We start from the raw sequence: 6,345 nt of genomic DNA on the forward strand, positions 1-6,345 counted from the left end.
TTTAAAGTACTATATAATGGCTATATTACATAACTTCATACAGTGGAACACTGTGGCCATAAAAATTATGGTGAAGATTGTGTTTATTGCCATGGAAAGCTATCCATGCAATATTATTATTGTTATTATTTTAAATAGAGATATGATCTTGCTGTGTTGCCCAGGCTGGAGCACACTGGTGTGATCATAGCTCACTACAGCGTTTAACTCCTGGACTCAAGCAATCCTCCCACCTCAGCCTCCTGAGTAGCTGGGACTACAGCATGCTCCACCATGCCCTGATAATTATAAAAATTTTTCAGTGATAGGGTCTCACTATATTGCCCAGGCTGGTCTCAAACTCCTGGGCTCAAGCAATCCTCCTGCCTCAGCCTCCTGAGTAGCTGAGACTATAGGCATGTGCTACCATGTCCAGCTGATGCAATATTATTCAGTTAAAAATGCAGGCTACAGCTCTTTTTCATGGTGGCTCGAAAGCGATCAGCTGCTTCAAGATGAAGCTGAACATCTTCCTGGCCACTGCCTGCCAGAAACTCATTGAAGTGGACAATGAACACAAACTTCATACTTTTTATGAGAAGTGTATGGCCACAGAAGTTGCTGCTGATGCTCTGGGTAAAGAATGGAAGTGTTATGTGGTCTGAATCAACAATGGGAACGACAAACAAGGTTTCCCTATGAATCAGGGTGTCTTGACCCACGGCCATGTCCACCTGCTGCTGAATAAAAGGCATGCCTGTTACAGACCAAGAAGAACCGGAAAAAGAAAGCAAAAATCTGCACGTGGTTGCATTGTGGATGCCAATCTGAGCATTGTCAACTTGGTTATTGTAAAAAAAGGGGAGAAGGATATTCCTGGACTGACTGATGCTATGGTGCCTTGTCGTCTCGGGCCCAAAAGAGCTAGCAGAATCTGCAAACTTTTCAGTCTCTCTGAAGATGATGATGTCTACCAGTGTGTTGTAAGAAAGGCTTTAAACAAAGAAGGTAAGAAACCTAGGACCAAAGCACCCACGACTAAGTATCTTGTTACTCCACATGTACTGCGGCACGAATGGTGGCATATTGCTCTGAAGGAACAGAGAATTAAGGAAAATAAGGAAGTAGCTGCAGAATATGCTAAACTTTTGGCCAAGAGAATGAAGGAGGCTAAAGAGAAGCATCAAGAACAGATTGCCAAGAGACGCAGACTGTCCTCTCTGCGAGTTTCTACTTCCAAGTCTGAATCTCGTCAAAAATAAGATTTTTTGAGTAACAAATAAATAAGACAGACTAAAAAAAATGCAGGTTACAAATTGTCATTTAATATCTCATTTAAATAAAGATATGATAAAGAAAAGCACAGAGCATATTCACTGAAATGATGATTGTCTCTAGACAGTGTGATTATTTGTGATCCTTATTATCTGGTTGTGTGACCTTGAGAAAAAAACTTAGCCCCTCCGTACCTCTCAGTTTCATCATCAGCAAAATGGTGGCAATAATATTTCCTACCTCATGGCTAATATGAGGAATTTAACATATTTACATATGTAAAGCATTTAGAAGAGCACTGAACACATCACACATACTAAAAAACTATTAGCTATCATACTCATTATCCTAATTGTCCATATTTTCCAATTTTATGATGGTGTATGTGTTATTTTTATAACCAGTAAAGACAATAAACTACTTTTTTCAAAAAGATAGCTCTCACAGAGGAGGAGGGAATTAAATTCATTCCTATCTATAAGAATAGTGGCCGGGTACGGTGGCTCACGCCTGTAATCCCAGCACTTTGGGAGGCCAAGGCAGATGGATCACCTGAGGTCAGAAGTTCAAGAGCAGTCTGGCCAACATGGCGAAACCCCATCTCTACTAAAAATACAAAAAGTAGCCAGGCATGGTGGCGTGCGAATGTAATCCCAGCTACTTGGGAGGCTGAGGCAGGAGAATTGCTTGAACCTGGGAGGTGGATGTTGCAGTGAGTGAGATCACGTCACTGCACTCCAGCCTGGGCAAGAAGAGCATAACTCTGTCTCCAAAAAAAAAAAAAAACAGAAAAAGAAAAAAGAACAGTAAGTCACTTAATTCCCATTTACCCAAAAAGTTAAAATAGTCAGATGCTTTTTTAAAAATTATTATTATACGTTATTATAGGTATATGTGTGCCATGTTGGTTTGCTGCACCCATCAACTCGTCATTTACATTAGGTATTTCTCCTAATGCTATTCCTCCCCCACCCCCCACTCCCCTGACAGGCCCTGGTGTGTGATGTTCCCTGACCTGTGTCCAAGTATTCTCATTGTTCAACTCCCATCTACAAGTGAGAACATGTGGTGTTTGGTTTTCTGTCTTTGTGATAGTTTGCTGAGAATGATGGTTTCCAGCTTCATCCATGTCCCTGCAAAGGACATAAACTCATCCTTTTTTATGGCTGCATAGTATTCCACGATGTATATGTGCCACATTTTCTTAATCCAGTCTATCATTGTTGGACATTTGGGTTGGTTCCAATTCTTTGCTATTGTGAATAGTGCCGCAATAAACATACATGTACATGTGTCTTTATAGTAGCATGATTTATAATCCTTTCAGTATATACCTAGTAATGGGATGACTGGGTCAAATGGTATTCTAGTTCTAGATCCTTGAGGAATCACCACACTGTCTTCCACAATGGTTGAACTAATTTACACTCCCACCAACAGTGTAAAAGCGTTCCTATTTCTCCACATCCTCTCCAGCATCTGTTGTTTCCTGACTTTTTAATGATTGCCATTCTAATTGGTGTGAGATGGTATCTCACTGTGGTTTTGATTTGCATTTCTCTGATGACCAGTGATGGTGAGCATTTTTTCATGTGTCTGTTGGCTGCATAAATGTCTTCTTTTGAGAAGTGTCTGTTCATATCCTTTGCCCACTTTTTGATGGGGTTGTTTGTTTTTTTCTTGTAAATTTGTTTGGGTTCTTTGTAGATTCTGGATATTAGCCCTTTGTCAGATGAATAGATTGCAAAAATTTTCTCCCATTCTGTAGGTTGCCTGTTCACTCTGATGGTTTCTTTTGCTATGCAGAAGCTCTTTGTTTAATTAGATCCCATTTGTCTATTTTGGCTTTTGTTGCCATTGCTTTTGGTGTTTTAGTCATGAAATCCTTGCCCATGCCTATGTCCTGAATGGTATTGCCTCGGTTTTCTTCTAGGGTTTTTATGGTTTTAGGTCTAACATTTAAGTCTTTAATCCATCTTGAATTGATTTTTGTATAAGGTGTAAGGAAGGGATCCAGTTTCAGCTTTTAACTTATGGCTAGCCAGTTTTCCCAACACCACTTATTAAATAGGGAATCCTTTCCCCATTTCTTTTTTTTGTCAGGTTTGTCAAAGATCAGATGGTTGTAGATGTGTAGTATTATTTCTGAGGACTCTGTTCTGTTCCATTGGTCTATATCTCTGTTTTGGTACAAGTACCATCCTGTTTTGGTTACTGTAGCCTAGTAGTATAGTTTGAAATCAGGTAGCATGAGGCCTCCAGCTTTGTTCTTTGGCTTAGGATTGTCTTGGCAATGCGGGCTATTTTTTGGTTCCATATGAACTTGAAAGTAGTTTTTTCCAATTCTGTGAAGAAAGTCATTGGTAGCTTGATGGGGATGGCATTAAATCTATAAATTACCTTGGGGAGCATGGTCATTTTCATGATATTGATTCTTTCTGTCCATGAGCATGGAATGTTCTTCCATTTGTTTGTATCCTCTTTTATTTCATTGAGCAGTGGTTTGTAGTTCTCCTTGAAGAGATCCTTCACATCCCTTGTAAGTTGGATTCCTAGGTATTTTATTCTCTTTGAAGCAATTGTGAATGGGACTTCACTCATGATTTGGCTCTCTGTTTGTCTGTTACTGGTGTATAGGAATGCTTGTGATTTTTGCACATTGATTTTGTGTCCTGAGACTTTGCTGAAGTTGCTTATCAGCTTAAGGAGATTTGGGGCTGAGACGATGGGGTTTTCAAAATATACAGTCATGTCATCTGCAAACAGGGACAATTTGACTTCCTCTTTTCCTGATTGAATACCCTTTCTTTCTTTCTCTTGCCTGATTGCCCTGGCCAGAACTTTCAACACTATGTTGAATAGGAGCGGTGAGAGAGGGCATCCCTGTCTTGTGCCAGTTTTCAAAGGGAATGCTTCCAGTTTTTGCCCATTCAGTATGATATTAGCTGTGGGTTTGTCATAAATAGCTCTTATTATTTTGAGATACGTTCCATCAATACCTAGTTTATTGAGAGTGTTTAGCATGAAGCGCTGTTGAATTTTGTCAAAGGCCTTTTCTGCATCTATTCAGATAATTGTGGTTTTTGTCATTGGTTCTGTTTATATGATGGATTATGTTTATTGATTTGCATGTGTTGAACCAGCCTTGCATCCCAGGGATGAAGCTATCTTGATCATGGTGGATGAGCTTTTTGATGTGCTGCTGGATTCAGTTTGCCAGTATTTTATTGAGGATTTTTGGATCAATGATCATCAGGGATATTGGTCTACAATTCTCTTTTTTTTGTTGTATCTCTGCCTGGCTTTGGTATTAGGATGATGCTGGCCTCATAAAATGAGTTAGGGAGGATTCCCTCTTTTTCTATTGATTGGAATGGTTTCAGAAGAAGTGCTACCAGCTCCTCTTTGTACCTCTGGTAGAATTCGGCTGTGAATCCGTCTGGTCCTGGATTTTTTTGGTTGGTAGGCTATTAATTATTGCCTCAATTTCAGATCCTGATATTGGTCTATTCAGGGATTCCAGTTCTTCCTGGTTTAGTCTTGGGAGGGTGTATTATCCATTTCTTCTAGATTTTCTAGTTTATTCATGTAGAAGTGTTTATAGTATTCTCTGATGGTAGTTTGTATTTCTGTGGGATCGGTGGTGATATCCCCTTTATCATTTTTTATTGCATCTATTTGATTCTTCTCTCTTTTCTTCTTTATTAGTCTTGCTAGTGGTCTATCAATTTTGTTGATATTTTCAAAAAACCAGCTCCTGGATTCATTGATTTTTTTGAAGGTTTTTTTGTGTCTCTATCTCCTTCAGTTCTGCTCTGATCTTAGTTATTTCTTGCCTTCTGCTAGCTTTTGAATGTGTTTTCTCTTCCTTCTCCAGTTCTTTTAACTGTGATGTTAGGGTGTCAATTTTAGATCTTTCCTGCTTTCTCTTGTGGGCATTTAGTGCTATAAATTTCCCTCTACACACTGCTTTAAATGTGTCCCAGAGATTCTGGTATGTTGTGTCTTTGTTCTCTTTGGTTTCAAAGAACATCTTTATTTCTGCCTTCATTTCGTTATGTACCCAGTAGTCATTCAGGAGCAGGTTGTTCAGTTTCCATGTAGTTTGAGCGGTTTTGAGTGAGTTTCTTAATCCTGAGTTCTAGTTTGATTGCACTGTGGTCTGAGAGACGGTTTATAATTTCTGTTCTTTTACATTTGCTGAGGAGTGCTTTACTTCCAACTACGTAGTCAGTTTTCAATAAGTGTGATGTGGTGCTGAGAAGAATGTATATTCTGTTGATCTGGGGTGGAGAGTCCTGTTGATGTCTATTAGGTCTGCCTGGTGCAGAGCTGAGTTCACTTCCTGGATATCCTTGTTAACTTTCTGTCTCATGGAGCTTTCTAATGTTGACAGTGGGGTGTTAAAGTCTCCCATTATTATTGTGTGGGGAGTCTAAGTCTCTTTGTAGGTCTCTAAGGATTTGCTTTATGGATCTGGGTGCTCCTGTATTGGGTGCATATATGTTTAGGATAGTTAGCTCTTCTTGTTGAATTGATCCCTTTACCATTATGTAATGGCCTTCTTTGTCTCTTTTGATCTTTGTTGCTTTAAAGTCTGTTGTTTCAGAGACTAGGATTGCAACCCCTGCTTTTTTTTGTTTTCCATTTGCATGGTAGATCTTCCTCCATCCCTTTACCTTTGGTCTTTGATGTTGGTGATCTACAGATGGAGTTTTGGTGTAGATGTCCTTTTTGTTGATGTTGGTGCTATTCCTTTCTGTTTGTTAGTTTTCCTTCTAACAGTCAGGTCCCTCAGCTGCAGGTCTGTTGGAGTTTGCTGGAGGTCCACTCCACACCCTGTTTGCCTGGGTATCACCAGTGGAGGCTGCAGAACAGCAAATATTGGAGAATAGCAAATGTTGCTCCCTGATCCTTCCTCTGGAAGCTTCATCCCAGAGGGGCACCCACCTATATGAGGTGTCTATTGTCCCCTACTGGGAGGTGCCTCCCAGTTAGGCTACACACGGACCCACTTGAGGAGGTAGTCTGTGCGTTCTCAGAGCTCAAACACCATGCTAGGAGAATCACCACTCTCTTCAGAACTGTCAG

General features: G+C 40.0%; 1 pseudogene; it reads left to right on the plus strand.

Annotated features, from left to right (window-relative positions):
* The first annotated feature begins 494 nt into the window (after positions 1-494).
* On the plus strand, positions 495-1,241 carry LOC466762 (small ribosomal subunit protein eS6-like; annotated as a pseudogene).
* The last annotated feature ends 5,104 nt before the right edge of the window (positions 1,242-6,345 follow it).

This window comes from Pan troglodytes, chromosome 9 (genome assembly GCF_028858775.2).
Source record: "Pan troglodytes isolate AG18354 chromosome 9, NHGRI_mPanTro3-v2.0_pri, whole genome shotgun sequence".
Lineage (NCBI taxonomy): Eukaryota > Metazoa > Chordata > Mammalia > Primates > Hominidae > Pan > Pan troglodytes.